The sequence below is a fragment of the Callithrix jacchus genome, chromosome 10 (genome assembly GCF_049354715.1).
Source record: "Callithrix jacchus isolate 240 chromosome 10, calJac240_pri, whole genome shotgun sequence".
In the NCBI taxonomy this organism is placed as follows: domain Eukaryota; kingdom Metazoa; phylum Chordata; class Mammalia; order Primates; family Cebidae; genus Callithrix; species Callithrix jacchus.
In genome coordinates, this window is record NC_133511.1 from 10897517 (window position 1) to 10914789 (window position 17273).

The 17273-nt window shown below is 42.0% G+C and overlaps 1 long non-coding RNA gene across 1 annotated transcript in view; it reads right to left on the minus strand.

Moving 5' to 3' along the window:
* Positions 1–2434: 2434 nt before the first annotated feature.
* Positions 2435–17273, minus strand: part of LOC118145695 (uncharacterized) — a 33489-nt gene continuing 18650 nt past the window's right edge. The window contains exons 3-6 of the long non-coding RNA XR_004730970.3: positions 9203–9284; positions 6960–7077; positions 6536–6590; positions 2435–4670 (exon numbers count right to left, since the gene is read on the minus strand). This is a non-coding gene — a long non-coding RNA (uncharacterized LOC118145695). The remainder of the gene's footprint in view (positions 4671–6535; positions 6591–6959; positions 7078–9202; positions 9285–17273) is intronic.

The following is a 17273-nucleotide window of genomic DNA, read 5'->3' on the forward strand; positions in this document are numbered from 1 at the left end:
CTGTGAGGAGTGATCTTTGATGTTACTATTTTAATTGTTTTGGGATGCCAGGAATTGTGTCCATAGAAAAGGTAAAACTTAATAAACTGTATGTTAGGACCGCTCTGCAGACCAATCATTCTTCCATCTCTCTGCCTCTCCTCTGGCCTTCCTATTCCCTGAGACATAACAGCATTGAAAGTAGGCCAGCGAATCATCCCACAGTGGCCTCTAGGTGTTCACATGAAAGGAAGAGTCACACTTTAAATCAAAAGTAAAACTGGTTAAGCTTGGTGAGGAAAACTTGTTGAAAGCTAGGCCTCTTGTGCCAACCAGCTAAGTTATTAACGGAAAGGAAAAGTTTTTGAGGAAATTGAAAGTGCTACTCCAGTGAACACACACAAAAAAATAAGAAAGTGAAACTGCTATATTGTTGATACGGTGGTAGATTTAGAGGTTTGAATACAAGACCAGCCAGCCACAACATTCTCTTAAGCCAACTCAGGGCAAGGCCCTAACTCTCATCAATTATATAAAGACCGAGAGATGCAAGGAAGCCACAGAAGAAAAGTTTGAACATATCAGAGGCTGGTTCATGAAATTTAAGGAAAGAAGCCATTTCCATAACATAAAAGTACAAGGTGGAGCAGCAAGTGCTAATGTAGCAAGTTGTCCAGAAGATCTAGCTAAGATCATTAGTGAACATGGTTATACTAAACAACAGATTTACAAAGTAGGCAAAATAGCCTTATATTGGAAAAATATGTCATCTAGGACTTTCAAAACCAGAGAGGAGAAATCAATGCCTGCTTTCAATGCTGCAAAGGACACGCTGACTCTCTTGTTAGGGCCTAATGCAGCTGGCGGCTTTAAGTTGAAGCTAATTCTAGGTGACCATCCTGAAAATCCTAAGGTGCTTAAGAATGATGCTAAATTTACTCTGCCTGTGCTCTATAATGAAACATAACAGTATATCTGTTTACAGCACGGTTTATTGAATATTTTAAGCCTAGTCTTGAGACCTGCTGCTAAAAAAAAAAGTAGTCCTTTCAAACTATTACTGCTCTTTGACAATGCACCTAGTCTCCCAAGAGCTCTGATGGAGATATACAAAGAGATTGATATTTTCATGCCTGCTAAACCTTTCATTCTGTAGCCCATGAATCAAGGAGTAATTTTGACTTTCAATCTTATTATTTAGGAAATACACTTCAAAAGGCTATAGCTGCCATAGATAGTGATTCCTCGGATGGATATGGGCAAAATAAATTGAAAACCTTCTAGAGGTTTTAAGGAAATTTAAAAGAAATGATTTGCCATCCTAGATGCCATTAAGAACATTCATGATTCACAGGAACTGGTCAAAATATCAACATTAACAGGAGTTTGGAAAAAGGTGATCCAACCCTCAAGGATGACTTGAAAGGTTCAAGACTTTAGTGGAGGGAGTAACTTCACATGTGGTAAAATTACCAATAGAACTAGACTTAGAAATGAAGCCTGAAGATGTGACTGGATTGCCGCAATTTCATGATAAAATGTAAGCAGATGAAGAGTTGCTTCCTATGGACAAGCAAAGAAAGTGGTTTCTTGAGATAGGATCTACCCTTGGTGAAGATGCTATGAGCATTGTTGAAATGACAAGACAGGATTTAGAATATTACATAAGCTTAGTTGACAAAGCAGCAGGGCTTGAGAGGACTGACTGCAATTTTGAAAGATTTGTAAGTTCTATGCGTAAAATGCTATCAAACAGCATTGCATGCTATAGAGAATTTTTTTTAAAGAAAGAGTCCATTGATATGGCAAATATTATTATTGTCTTATTTTAAGAAATTGCCATGATCACTCCAACCTTCAGCAACCATCATTCCGATGAGTCAGTAGCTATTAACATGAGTGAAGACCCTCCACCGGCAAAAAGATGATGACTCACTGAAGGCTTGGATGATAGGTAGCATATTTTATCAATAAATTATTTATTTATTTTTGAGATGGAGTTTCGCTCTTGTTACCCAGGCTGGAGTGCAATGGCACGATCTCAGCTCACCACAACCTCCACCTCCTGGGTTCAGGCAATTCTCCTGTCTCAGCCTACTGAGTAGCTGGGATTACAGGCACGCGCCACCATGCCCAACTAATTTTTTTGTATTTTTAGTAGAGACGGGGTTTCACCATGTTGACCAGGATGTTCTCGATCTCCTGGCCTCGTGATCCACCCGCCTCAGCCTCCCAAAGTGCTGGGATTACAGGCTTGAGCCACAGCGCCCGGCCCAATAAATTATTTTTAATTAATATGTGTACATTGTTTAGACATAATGCTATTGCACACTTAACAGACTACAATATAGTATAGGCATAACTTTAATCTGCGCTGGGAAACCAAGAAATAATGACTCACTTTATTGCAATACTCACTTTATTATAGTGGTCAGGAACCAAACCTGTAATATCTTCAAGGTATACCTGTTTGTTCATATTTATTGTGCACATGTAATTCAGGGCCTCAGCAGGAAATAAATGGCACACTCAAACAGAATACTGGAGGAGAGTTGAATGAAGGGACAATTCACAAAGAAGAGGGCAGGACTGAGGTGACTCAGGGACGGTGGAGCATCCAGCAACTGACAAACAGCAGGGAGCTGCCACCACCCCCGGGCCTGACAAGGCAAGAACAACAAGTATTTATAGAAATCCAGTAAGACCTAAAGCTGAGGAAAAGGCTGTCCAGGCCCACCAGGAGCATGACCCCTGCTGACAACCAACAGCCCCGAAAAAAAGTGCCTGGAAAGTAAATACCCTGATCAGTTCCCTCCAGCCCTCTCATCTCTCGCTGGTGCCTCCCATTGGCTGAACTAAAGCAGATGCCAAAGGGCAAGGGAGACTGGTGGGTTCGGTCCATAGATGTCAGCATCCCGAGACCCAGAGCAAGGGAGAGAGTGAAACTGGAGGAGGAGAAAAAGAACAGACAACACTGAGAGACCTTCCCACGATCTCCTGACATCCTGCATTCAAGGTGGGCTCTTTACTCTTTCTGCACACACCACCTCCCTGCTTGTCTCCATGCTGTTTTCTCTTCTTGGAGGACCCCGAGTGAGGCCACCTCCTTTGCACGCCTAAATCCCACTCAACCTGAGGAACTCTGGCTACACAGGTGATTTACAGGGAAACCTCCCATCTCAAATACAGCCGTTTTCTCCACTCAAATGGACAGTAAGCTCTTTAAAGGGAGGAATCATAATAGTCTCTAGCTAAAAAAAAGACCATCTGTTTCCAGCAGCCTCCTCAGCAGAAACCACCAGGGCTTACACTCTGCATCCTAACAGTTTTCCATGAGACCAGGGAGAACAGCAGCATGCCAATGAGAATCCTGAGCTGTGCATTGCATTTTTGTCCTGCATGCCTGTCCTGTATCCCCTGCCCTTCCTAGCTATATGATCCTTGACCATTCACGGTACAATTCCAGCCTGCATCAGGATTTTTAATCTCTACAGTTCATCAACATTTGTAACTAGCTGTCATCATTTTAAATTCAAGAGATACCACGTAATCTGAGTGTACTGCTTATTTTTGGAAAATGTGACAACATGGGGTCTATTCTCTTGTGACAGCAACCCGCTGAGCTGAGCAGTGGCTGCTTTCAGATTGAGCACATGCTGAGCCGTCGACTCACTACACACCCCATGCAGGATGCTTCACTCATGGACATCATCTGGCTTTTGCCTGGGACCATTCAACTTTCAGATCTCTGCTTTATAAGCATCAATGCTACAACTGTCTCTTCCAAGCTTCCTGCTTTTTGAGTCATCTCTTACTAACCCATGTCTAATTCTTTCTGTTTAATTCTATGAAGTCATCACTCAATTATAAATAACTCACCTCTCCTTCAACCTCATCATGCAACGTTGCTTCTATTCCTTTCTGCTATAGGTTGAATTATGTTTCCCAAAAAGATATTTTGACATCCTCACCCCCATCTCTTTGAATGTAACTGAATTTGGAAATAGGGCCTTTGCAGATGTAATCAAGTTCAGATGAGGTCATACTGCATTAGGGTGGCCTTAAATCCAACGGCTAGTGTCCTTTCAAGGAGAGATTTGAAGACACAGAGGGGACACAGGGAAGAGAGTGGAGGCAGAGATTTTAGTGGTGCAGCTTCAAGCCAGGGAAAGCAAGGATTGCCGACCATCACCAGAAGCCAGGACATGACAAGGAAAGGTTCTTCCCTAGAGCCTTCAGAGCAAACATGGCTCCGCCAATACCTTAATCTCAAACTTTCAGCTTCCAGAACTGGGAAATAATACATTTCTCTTGTTTGAAGCCACTGAGTTTGTGGTATGTTATTATAGCAGCCCTAAGAAACTAATGCACCTTCCTTTAAGCAAAACTGGGATTTTCTCAGAGAAAATTCCAAGAGAAGGATACTCAAGGATTAACCTCCTCATGTGGCCAGACTGTCTCTTGTCCATGCAGCAGTTTTCCTCATTCAAAAGCCCTTTTTTCTTCTTTTGAGGGCTGTGGCATTCAGCGGTTCTCACCACTGCTCCATCTCACCATTACCTCCTGGCTGTCATAGAGGATTTGGATCTCCTTTATTTCCATTCCAATTTTTGCCATTGCCTGTCTTTACCATGTGAGTATTGGGTCAGCTAACACTTGACTTCTGCGGTGCTGGGTACTTCCTTCTCTTCCTGCAATAAAGAGGCACAGTATTTCTTCCTCTGAGCTGTGGAGGCACATTAATACACAAATCTTTAATCTCTACAGTTCATCCTTTATTTCCATTAATACACAAATGTGGGCAAAGGATATAAACAGACACTTTACAAAAGAAGACATAAATGAAGCCAACAAACATATGAAAAAATGCTCATCGTCACTGGTCATTAGAGAAATGCAAATCGAAACTACATTGAGATACCATCTCATGCCAGTTAGAATGGCCATCATTAAAAAATCTGGAGACAACAGATGCTGGAGAGGATGTGGAGAAATAGGAAAACTTTTACAGTGTTGGTGGGAGTGTAAATTAGTTCAACCATTGTGGAAGACAGTGTGGCAATTCCTCAAGGACCTAGAAATAGAAATTCCATTTGACCCAGCAATCCCGTTACTGGGTATATATCCAAAGGATTATAAATCGTTCTACTCTAAGGGCACATGCACACGAATGTTCATTGCAGCACTGTTTGCAATAGCAAAGACCTGGAACCAACCCAAATGCCCATCGATGATAGATTGGACAGGGAAAATGTGGCACATATACACCATGGAATACTATGCAGCAATCAAAAACGATGAGTTCATGTCCTTTGTAAGGACATGGATGAACCTGGAAACGATCATTCTCAGCAAACTGACACAGGAACAGAAAATCAAACACTGCATGTTCTCACTCATAGGTGGGTGTTGAACAATGAGGACACAGGGAGGGGAGCATCACACACTGGGGTCTGTCGGAGGGAAATAGGGGAGGGACAGCAGGGGGTGGGGAGTTGGGGAGAGATAGCATGGGGAGAAATGCCAGAAATAGGTGATGGGGAAGCAGGCAGCAAATCACACTGCCATGTATGTACCTATACAACAACCTTGCATGTTCTTCACATGTACCCCAAAACCTAAAATGCAATATATAAAAAATAAATAAAAATAAATACACAAATGTAAAGAGGCAGTAGTGCAAGAGACAGGGTTGTTGGAGGGAAAGAGAAGCGTAGTGGTCTGGTGGGCTATGGCAGGATGGCGAGGCTTATATACTTGCTGGGGGAGCAGCCAAAGAGAATTGACTCAAAAGAAATGGCCATACCTCGAGATGGCTCCTCTGTCTGCAAAATTTAAAGCCTCATGCCTCAATTATAATCACCTCCTTCTACCATCACCTTCTTCCAACCAAGCCTGTCCATCTTCATTGAGACCATTCAGGCAGAGAAGCTTTTAACCCTGATCCCCTAGTTAAGGATGATCCCCTAGTTAAGGGGATCAGGGTTAAAACTAGGGATCTTGATTCCCCTAGTTGGAGTTCAGGGGGCTTATGAATATCCCAAAATTATCTGAAGATTTTTCCCAAGATGCAGTGCACTGTTAGATAAAAATTATGTAATTCATGCAAATTAGAGCCACCATGACTGTGCAGGTGACCCACAGGGCCATCCAGCAGTCTTCTAATTTCTTCTGAGCCAATTATCTTTGGCCTCTCCCCCAGTGAGTATATAAGCCTCACCACCTTGCCTAAGCCCACCAGACCACCACTGTCCCCTTTGTCTCCAACAACGCTGTCTCTTACATCATCACATTTTTTAGTTTGTGTATTACTATGTCCATCTTTCCCTCCTCAGCTTGTGTCTCAGAGGAAGAAAAGGTGTGCCTCTCAGCTGCCGGAAGAGGAGGAAGGCGTCTGGTGGTGGAGGTGGTCATCTCTTCGACAGCCTGCTCACAGGACCAACTGTTGTGGTTGCCCCACAGAAGAACATAGACCCTCCTACCCCAAATCTGCTTTAAGTATCGACAATAAGGCTGACATGCACTCACCAAGAGTATGAAAAGATTGATTACTCACAAAATGAGGCTTTCTGGGCAGAGCGGGTCCAGCTTCCAAGAAGGTCTGAAACTGGCTTGAGAGGGCAGGGAAAGGAGATAGGCTTGGCTTCCGTTGTGATTGGCAGCTGAGCCCGGGATGAGGGCTCTCCTGAATTGGCTGGGGCTTATGTGGTTTTAACTTCCCATCAGCACCAAAGAAGGCAGCGCCCATGCTTTCTTACCAGCTTGCCCAGATGTGGAGCAGAATGGGAAGGAAGGGTGGGAGGGCTTAAAAGCTGCCAGCAGGCCAGGTGCAGGGGCTCATGCCTATAATCCCAGCACTTTGGGAGGCCAAGACAGGAGAATCACTTGAGCCCAAGAGTTCGAGATCAGCCTGGAATATGTGGCAAGACCCTGTCTCGACAAAAAAAAAATTTTAATTAACCAGGTGTGATGGCACATACCTATAGTCCCAGCTACTCTGGAGACTGAAGTAGGAAAATCACCTGAGCCTGAAAGGTCAAGGCTGCAGTGAGCTAAGATTGTGCCACTGTACTCCAGCCTGGGCAGCAGAGTGAGATCCTGAAAACAAAACAAAAAAACCTATCAGCAGTCACAAATGGAGTCAGACTCCTTATTATACTCTCCAAGAAGAGCTGGATTGCAATTACAGGTCTGTGACTTAATCATTGAATGATTCTGAGCCTGATTTCCATACCAATTACATGAGGCTAATAGCACCTTCGCACTGTATATTTATTTGTAGGAATTAAATGAAAGAACATATCCTCAGTGCCTGGCACATGGCAGATACTAGATAATGTTGGAGCTTTCTCCCTTCTGCCCTCCCAGGCTAGCTTGTACCGTGTGCCCTAGATCCCCTTCCTTCGTGCCTCCTCTAACACCTCACTTACCTCTTTCTCTGTGTCTTCCATTTCTTCCTCTTCACTGCCTTCTTCTCTATGAGACACAGGTAGAGTGACCCTATGTCCAGCAGGCACCTCCAACAACACATTTCAAAGGCAGACCGCTAGCTACCCTTCACGTTCCCATACTGCCAACTACAAATGTTGTTAGTGCTCCAGAAATCTTAGAGTTGCCCTTAATATCTCCCTTCCATACACTGAACATCTAATTAGTCAACTAATTTTATTAATTCCAGCTCAGAATTTCTCCAACACTTTTATCTCTATTACCATTTCTTTGTCATTATCTCTCAGACTTTTCACTGGTCACTGTCACAACTTTCTTAAGATCCCAGTTTAGCTTAAACTACTCTGCTTAAAAAGCTCCATTGTTGGACCAGGTGCAGTGGCTCACACCCGTAATACCAGGGCTTTGGGGGGCTGAGGAGGGTGAATTGCCTGAGGTCAGGAGTTCAAGACCAGCCTGGCCAATATGGTGAAACCCTGTCTCTACTAAAAATATAAAAATTAGCCAGGCTTACTGATGGGTGCCTGTAATTCCAGCTACTCAGAAGGCTGAGGCAAGAGAATCGCTTGAACCCAGGAGACAGAGGTTGCCGAGATTACGCCACTGCACTCCAGCTGGGCAACAGAGTAAGACTCCATCTCAAAAAAAAAAAAAAGCTCCATTTTTTTTACTGCTTGCATTATAGTACAAAGTGAAAAAGTACAAAAGCCTTATTAACAGGAGAAAACTGAAAGAGAATAAATTAAAATGCTAACAGTGATCTTCTCTGCATGATAAGATTATGGGTAATTTTTTCTTTGTGTTTTTGTATAGTTTCCAAATTGTCTACATTGAACATATATTGCTTCTGTACATATTATTTTTGTTTTTACTTTAAGTTCTCGGGTACATGTGCAGATTGTGGAGGATTGCTACACAGGTATACACATGCCATGGTGGTTTGCTGCCTCCATCCCCGCACCACCTACATTAGGTATTTCTCCTAATGTTATCCCTCCCCAGTCCCCCCACCCCCTGCTATTCCTCCTCTAGCTCCCCACCCCCCAACAGGCCCCAGTGTGTGATATTCCCCTCCCCGTGTCCATGTGTTCTCATTGTTCAACACCCACTTATGAGTGAAAATATGCGTTGTTTGGTTTTTCTGTTCTTGTGTCGGTTTGCTGAGAATGATGGTTTCCAGCTTCATCCATATCCCTGCAAAGGACATGAACTCATTGTTTTTTATGGCTGCATAGTATTCCATGGTGTATATGTGCCACATTTTCTTTATCCAGTCTATCATTGATGGCATTTGGGTTGGTTCCAGATCTTTGCTGTTGTAAACAGTGCCACAATGAACATACGTGTGTGTGTGTCTTTATAATAGAATGATTTATAATCCCTTGGGATTATAAATGGGATTGCTGGGTCAATGGTATTTCTATTTCTTGATCCTTGAGGAATTGCCACACAGGAAATAGGAACGCTTTTACACTATTGGTGGAAGCGTAAATTAGTTCATACATGTTATTTTAAGTAACGAACTCCATTGGCTTCCTCATGATTGCTTTTGAAAATCCAAACACCCGAGACTTACACACAGGGTACTTCACCATATGCTCTGTGGTAGCAGGTTTCCACAGTGACCCCCAAACGCTTCTTGCCTTCTGGTATTCCCATATTATAAGGCTGACCCATGTAACCAATAGGATATTGTAGACATGGAAGTGTGTGACTTCCAAAATCAAGTTATAAAAGACATGGCTTCTGCCTTATGCTCTCTAGGATCACTTACTCTGGGGGAAGCCAGCTGCCATGTCATGAGGACTCCTCAGCAGCCCTCTGGAATGGTCCCTGAGATGAGAAACTGGAGTCTTCTGCCAACAGAACAGCAATAAACATGCCAGGCATGTGAGTGAGTCACTTTGAAGCAGATCCTCCAGCCCCATTGACACCTTAAGGTGACTTCAGCCCCAGCTGGTATCTTAACTGCAACTTCCAAACCAAAACACTCAGCTAAGCTGGTCTCAAATTCCTGACCCACCAAAACAATGAAATAATTCATTGTTCTTAAGCCACTAAGTTTTGAGGTAATTTGTTCCACAGCAATAGATAACTAATTCAGTCTTCAAAATATCTTTCTGACTTCATCTCCCAAAACTCCCCTTTGTACACTACGCCTACCATACTGAACTTATAACCAATTCCTAGATAATTTAAGAAATTCTTTTTTTTTTTTGCATTTGTTAATTCCACTGTTCAAGCCTCTTCTTTATCATCCTTCAAAATATAGCTCAAACCTCACCTCCCCAGTGAAGCAGAATTAATTCCTCCCGGCTTTGACCCTTTCTTCTTAGCTCCATAATAGCACGGATCCTAGTCGGCTGTAATAAATCTAGGAGCATGTTCACATCTCCTTCTAGACTGAGAGGTATTCAAGGCCAAAGCTTTGTGTCTACAGCACCTAACAGTGCCTGATACACAGAAGACAAAAATAAGTGTTTGATGAATGAACAGACATCTGAAAGACTGATTGAGTGAAGAATTATAGCACCAAGACTATTTTAGCCAAAGTAGGGCACTCTTTGCATGTTAGCCCTTACAAGACATTACAAAATATCTGTCAGAGCAATGACCCATAAACAAAGTTAACAATCCACAACCGCTAAGTAATCAGGTCCATATTACTTGAGCTGTGAAGCTGGATAGTAAGGAAATGCCAAAAAATGAAATACAATAATTAGGCAAAATCTAAATTCTGAAAAAAAACACAGTAGAATCCTACTATAGCAGGTCTCATTCAAACGTAGATTTATTTATCACTTAGACTGAGTTGTCTCTCTCAAAACACTGTAACTACCAAGGAAGGGACTAATATGACACACTTAGGCCACATGACTGATTCTGGTCATTAAACACTGTAACTACCAAGGAAGGGACTAATATGACACACTTAGGCCACATGACTGATTCTGGTCATTAAACACTGTAACTACCAAGGAAGGGACTAATATGACACACTTAGGCCACATGACTGATTCTGGTCATTTCTATGCAGTTTGTAAATATTTTGCTCTAAAACCAGTGGTATGAATTGATTAGTAAAGTTGGTTAACAAAGGACACATTTATCTGGAACACTTGCTCTTTTCAAACCAAAAAAAAGAAGAAAAGAAAAAAGAAATGCTCCTGTGAGGTAGCCAGTACTTATTTTTAAGAACTAAAACTGTGGCTCGACCACTCGTTTATGAAAATGCTTAAGAAGCCAAAAATTCAGTTACAGATCTCCAAGAGCCCACAATATTATTTTTGAAGGGTTGAGAATTTAAGTAGGCCATGTCTAAGTTCTTGCAACCATGGCTCAATCTTGTCCACAAAGCAAGGCAATTTCCAATATGGACAATCCGTGTCACAGAAAAAGTGTGTATAACAACAGGATTATACGTTCCGTGTTTGCCAGCAGTCATCTGTAAAATCCCCTGGGTCTGGTGGGGTGCCTTAGTCCATTTAGGCTGCTGTAACAAAATAGCTTAGACTGGGTAGTAAATAAACAACATAAACTGATTTCGTCTAGTTCTAGAGGTTGGAAGGTCCAAGATGAAGGCACTGGCAGGTTCAGTGTGAGGGCTCACTCTCTGCTTCAAAGATGATGCATCTTCACATGCAGGAAGGGTGGGAGGGACAAACAGGCTCCCTCAATGCCTTTAAAGGGGCATCAATCCCATTCTTGATAGCGGAGCGCTCACGACCTCATCACCTCTGAAGGCTCCACCTCTTAACAACGTCACCTTGAAAATTAGGTTTCAACATGTGAATTTTAGAAAGACACAAAAATTCAGACTGTATCATAAGCATTTTGGTTTTGCTTGTGTTTATTTGTCTGGAGGAGCTGGATATTAAATTCTTAACTACTGATTCAATTCTTTTAGAAGTTTTTTTCCTTTTTTCTTTCTTTCCTTTTTTTTTTTTTTTTTTTTTGAGACAGAGCCTTTCTCTGTTGCCCAGGCTGGAGTGCAGTGGCGCGATCTCAGCTCACTACAAACTCTGTCTCCCAGATTCAAATGATTCTCCTGCCTTAGCCTCCCGAGTAGCTGGGACTACAGGCACATGCCACCAAACCGGCTAACTTTTCTCTTTTCAGTAGAGACAAGGTTTCACCATGTTGGCTAGGCTGGTCTTGAACTCCTGACCTCAAGTGATTCTCCTGCCTTAGCCTACCAAAGTGCTGGCATTACAGATATGGGCCACTGTGCCCAGCCTCAATTTTTCTGGTAGTTTTAGATCTACTCAAATTTTTTCTGTTTCTTCTTAAGCTTGTTTTTTTAATTTTTATAGATCATTGTCTATTTCATATTTTAAACATATTGTCACAAAGTTGTTCATGGATGTTCTTTTTAAAAATATCCACTGGATCTATAGTTTTGTTCCCTTTTAATCCCTGTTACTGTTTGTTTGTTCTGTCCCTTCCTATCAGAATTGTATCCAGTATATTAGAGTTTTGTTTTTCTGAAGTCTGATTCCGTCATTTCATCACACTCATTCTCCATATATTAGAGTTTTTAGAGAACAATTTCAATTTAATTAGCTACATACTTAAGATTTGTGCACTTTTCTGTACGTTTCTTATAACTCAATAAACTTTTTCCAAAGAAAAAGAATGCAAGGGATTGCTGAACACGGGATTCAGAATGATACCTGCTTTCAGTTGGAGCCAGAAGATAATGGGGATATCGCATCTTTAGACTTACGAGTGCTTCCAGGGTCCTAGCTTTCGATTTCTATTACATTATTAAAAATAAATATACAACTAGGCCACACAAAGACTAATGATGTTTCTGTCATGGGTCAAAGATTATAGTCACCCAGTTCTGTGAACCTAGGGTCCGAAGTTTGCTGAGGAGGCCTACTTGACTGGTGCAATAGTGATAGGGCATTGGTGCCTTCTAGCTGGGGCAGATGGTGGAGTGTGCCTTTTCTCTCTCTCCTGAAATACTCTCTGGCATTCTCAGAGATTCCACTTCTGACAACATATATCTGCATATTGGTACACCAAGCAACCCTTCTCTAGAGGCCGCTCAGGAGAACCCTAGACCCTTGGTGTCTAGATTCTATACTCAAAATCTTCCTGCTGGAATTACTCCACCCTTCCAGGCAAAACCCTTCCTCAGATTTTCCTCACCGCATGATCCACATCTGGCCCACAAGAACATTCATCTTTATCCCCACCCCACTCCGTGTATATGTACCTTCTCCCACTGTAACCACTATTTTCTCTTTGCCTCAGAGCATCTGACCAGCCTCTTGCCATTCTAAGTTTCCAAGCATAAATCAGATACCAAGCATAAATTAGGACATTCCTACATCTCCTAAATTACAGATCACATGAGAAAACTCTCCAAGTGCTTATATATTTGAACCCTACCCTCAACCTCATTTGGTTGAGAGGAGAGGAAACCCTTAGCTCATCTACAACTCTCTGACTCTAGAATTTCTCCTTATCTACATTCAAGCCTTCCTTTGCACACTCAGAGGGCAATTTAAAACTCGGCTTCATACGTTTCACTTGTTCTTCGTAGGTGCTATAACATGGGATGTTCTCAGCCTTGGGGGCACCTGTCAAAAGTCTAAGACGAAAAACCTTGTGAATTGAACACGCTTTTATCTAAATTTGGACTGTGAGTTCATCTTCAGTGTGGCTTTGTATATGAGAATTCGGGGCAAACTCCTTAAGGACTTGCCCTCCATGGCGCTTTCCGTTGCCATGGTATTACTGGCTCCAGACAAATTTTTATGTTAATTTCTTAGCTGATGGCACGAATTCAAACCCCCAGTCAACAGGAAGCATAGGCTTGTCATTAAAAATTCTCAGGAAGTTTTTCCACCCATGACAGGCAGTCTAGTCTCTCTTGTTGCCTCTCTGTACCTGTGGATTATTCTCCTACTTCGTCCTTTTATTGACAGTATGGCCCTTCAAAGGTCTTGCTTTTATTCAAGAATCTCAGGTCTAACTCATCCTCCCTCCTTATTTAGGCCAAACACTCACTGTCTAACCCCATGTGGATTCTAAAACACAAATCCCTACATCACAGAAACTGGCAACCGCGAGCTCCTCAACCCTACCCCTAAGACAAGGAATGTGCTTCTTGATCTGGATTTTAATTCCCTCTGAATTTTCGGTCCCTCTGAATTTCCTTTGCCTTATTCTAATCATGGCTCTGCCTATAAAACAATGCCTGTCGTCATTTGTTGAGAGCTGACAGGAAGCTAACTCACTCCAACCAACGATTCCCATACCCTGAAACCAGCCAGTCTGTTAGTGGCCCCTCTCTGTAAGACATCTTTCCTCCCACCTGTTCCTCTGCTGCAGAAAACCCAGAGCTCCCCAGTTCTGCTTATTAGTCTCTAAACACCAGTCTTCCCACACCCAAACCAGGCCTGAAGGTCCTGGTTAGAATTTAGAATGCAAAGAAATGCATCTTCCCCCTCACCAAAATGGAGTAAGGCTGAACCAACCGGGGCTATCAGTGGACACTTTCAGATTCAACACAGTCCTGCCACTCTCTTTCCTACACTCCCCCAAATCCAGATCTTATCCTTCGTTCAAGGCCAAACTTAGATCTCGAAACATCTGTGGAGTCTTTCCCCAATACTGGAGCCCACAGAAATGTCACCTTTACCATAACCCCATGGCATTTTTTATGCTACCTGATTATGTCTTGCCGTATACCATCCACTGTTTCATATGTTAAACATATAGCAGTTTAGTTATTTGCTTCGGTTTTAGGATGCATTGCATTCCAAGTCAAAATATTGTTATGACTTGAATGTTTGTTCCTCCTCCCCCAAATTTATACATTGAAATCCTAATCCCTAATGTGATGATATTAGCAGGTGGGGACATTGCGAGGTGATTAGGACATGAGGTTGGATCCTCCATGCATGAAATTAGTGGCCTTGTAAGGACAGATACCAAAGGTTTCTCTCTCTCTCTCTCTCTCTCTCTTTCTCTCTCTCTCTCTCTTTCTCTCTCTCTCTGCTCTTCTCTCTGTCCCTGTGAAAATACAAAGATGGCCATCTGTAAAACAGGAATCAGGCTCTAACCAAAGCCGAACCATGCTGACACCTTGATCCTGGATTTCCCAGGCTCTAGAACTATGAAAAAAAAATTGTTTAAGCCACGTAGTCTATGCTAATTTGTTACAGCAGCCCAGACTAACTAAGACAAATGCAACTGATATTTAAAGCATAATCAGAGCTTATGGATGTAACTAAATGTAGTTGTTTTGAAGAAAAAAATATATATATATATTTATATATGTATTATGTTCATATATATGTATTTTAACAATGTTATCATTGCTGAAATTTTTCTAAATCGGACACATTTCTTTATGATAAAATCTCAAATACCTTAAATCTTCAGTAAAACTCAAGGTCTTAGAGGAAATGGGTTGGGTACTCCTTTTTTAAAGCTCCACACTCCTACCAGGCACACGTTGAAGTTTAGGAGTGACATGCCTGGATGGGGCATGATGAAGGGACTGGGAAAGTGATGTAGGTCATCAAGGGACAAGGATCTGGCAGAGAGAAATGGCAGTAGCCAAGCTCTCATAAGGTGGGGCAGGTCTCGAGGAGGCAGAGGTTACTGCTGACGATTAAGTCTGTCTAACTTCTATATCAGCCATGTTCACCACAACATTGGAAACAGTTACCTAATCTTTGCTTACCTCCTTAGGGATCTCTTTTTTTATTTTGAGATGGAGTCTGGCTCTGTTGCCCAGGCTGGAGTGTAGTGATGTGATCTCAGCTCACTGCAACCTCCACCTCCCAGACTCATGTGATTCTCCAGCCTTAGCCTCCCGAGTAGCTGGGATTACAGGTGCCCACCGCCATGCCTGGCTAATCTTTGTATTTTTAGTAGAGACAGGGTTTCACCATGTTGGCCAACCTGGTCTTGCACTCCTGACCTCAAGTGTTCTGTTTGCCTTGGCTTCCGAAAGTTCTGGGATTACAGGCCTGAGCCACCATGCCCTGCCCTCATTGGGATCTCTTGAAAGACAAGAGCTCTCCAGGAAAATAAAGGGAAAATATGTACTGCTACTTGCTCTTAGGCTCGTCACTAGAGAAGACAACTGGACGCACTCTGGCACTACGAGAAGACCAGGGAGCTAGTCCTCTGCTCAGATGTATCAGTGTAGAACACAAACTTGAAGACAGGCATTCATGAGAGTTTTGGTCCCTGCCTCTCCAGCATTTCCACTGTGCTGGTACAGAGTAGGCATTCACTGCGTGTTTGCCGAGTGAACGAATGTTAGCAAGTTCGTGTGTTTCAGAAGCATGCTACCTTGTCTCTGGTTAACTGACCAGGGCTTGAGTACTAACTCACTATACCTGAAGGTGAGTGAACTATATGCATGCTGACTTCAGTGGAAATTTCATTTCTTGGAAATGCTGTGCACTGAAAAACAAGCTGCACGGTGAAAATACAGGAAAATGAATGGGCAGAATTGAATATAAAACAGAGTAAGACCTGTTCTTGAATGGATGGTTCTCTAATTTCTGCTTAAGACAGTTTTTTGTTAAAACACATTTTTGAATATTCAAATAAATACTTAAACACACCTTTAAGAATTTAAATAGACCTAGTTACCAGAAATATCTTCTCTTCACCAAAGACTCAATGAATACACAAGGCCACATGGAAACAGGCAAAACCCAGCAGCAGGATGTGCCTTCTCTACGTCATCTGTTAAGACTTGTGGCACTGAACCAAATACATTCCAACCTTAATTCCTTCGTCTTAGCTCATCACCAACTCTTTGGTAAATCTGAGAAGTCTTCACTACTTCCTAAAAGAATTATGAACACTCTATTAATTTAGATAATTTATTATTTCAGAATTTTTTGAAGCCACCAGATTTGTTGTTATGTATTTCATGGTACACAACAGAAGAAAATTTGTTCTTTCATAAGTACCAAATTGTAGGAAAAGACATAAAATTCGGTGGTCTATGTAAGCATCAAGAGTGGGTAATATTGTAATAATATTATAACAAATATTCCAAAAAATATCAGTTTACTTGTGGATATATGTGCATAAAGTAAACTCACTTTCTGCAGTACATGAAGGTGAATAATGCACAACTCTCTCAGAACTTATGTTTGCATAGAATATAATCCCAATGGAAAGTCATGTTTAAATAATAAAAATATTTTCTTGTGAAGTTTTTGATAATGCCTAAGCCAAAAAGAACAGGACTCAGAGTGATGCAGCCAAAACAGAGATTTTTAAAAAATACTTTTTAAAAACCAGTTTGTTAGTAAGTTTTAGTCCTAAATTTTGAATTTCTTTTATGTACCCTACTGTGACAACAGGGGTTATCAAGTGTTCCTGGCTCTAGGTTCTGCTGCTGCAGACAGCCAGGCCTCCTAGACGACTGGAACATAGAAAACTATTGGCTCAGATGAAGATACCACATTAGATTTTGAGTAACAGCAAGCCAAAAATTAGTAACAGCAATACGTTTAATCCCTCTCCCTGGGAGCTGTCATACCTCAAAGGAGGATCATCCCTACAACGGCATCCTTGAAGAGATGTCAGGACCAGGCCCATCAGCCTTACATTACACTTTCTCTATACCACTCCCTGTTTACCTAATTCTGACCGATTCCCTTCTCTCACAAATCCTTCAAATGGGCCCTTGGGCTTTCCAATCTGCAACTTACAAACTCTTCTGTGTCATTTGCTTGTTCTTGTGCCTTAAATTAAAACCTGGCTCTTTTCTGACCAGACACACTCTGGTCTTCTTCCCTCTCAGCCCCCTGGAAGCAGCCTAAGATACTCTAGTAGGGGTCTTCTGGGTCTCC